The sequence below is a fragment of the Penaeus monodon genome, chromosome 7 (genome assembly GCF_015228065.2).
Source record: "Penaeus monodon isolate SGIC_2016 chromosome 7, NSTDA_Pmon_1, whole genome shotgun sequence".
Taxonomy (NCBI): domain Eukaryota; kingdom Metazoa; phylum Arthropoda; class Malacostraca; order Decapoda; family Penaeidae; genus Penaeus; species Penaeus monodon.
This window is the reverse complement of record NC_051392.1, coordinates 30956494-30956988: the sequence shown is the minus strand read 5'-3', so window position 1 is coordinate 30956988 and position 495 is coordinate 30956494.

Below are 495 nucleotides of genomic sequence, written 5' to 3'. Positions count from 1 at the left end.
AATTCAATAGAGCGTCTGTCTGCTACAGCTCTATATATTCATAATGTAATTTTGTTTGTGACATTTCATTCGCTTGCATCATATTTTTCTATAAATAATAGTTTTTTCAATAACTAAATTTGTGATCGAGCTTAATTCAACTTATGAACATGAAAAATCTAATCAATTTCATTTTACAACTCATCCTGGCAATGTTGGTACGCCTGATTGTGTGCGTGCGTGTTCTTCCCTGTTGTTTCATTACGGGAGAAAAGCTTTCCTAATTGATGCAGTTTTGGCACACGCAACGTTGTTTGGAAGATTGTTCCATGTTTCAATAGTTTGGGAAACTGAACCTTTAACTTATTATATAGTCATCTTCGTCTAATTTCACCCATCCTGTAATATAGTTGAACATCATTATCACGTCACCTCTTTTTCTTCTTTCTTCCAAAGTAGTAAAACCTGTAGTCTTTCTCTATTACCTAGCGCTCTATTTGATATTATACTCCTCTT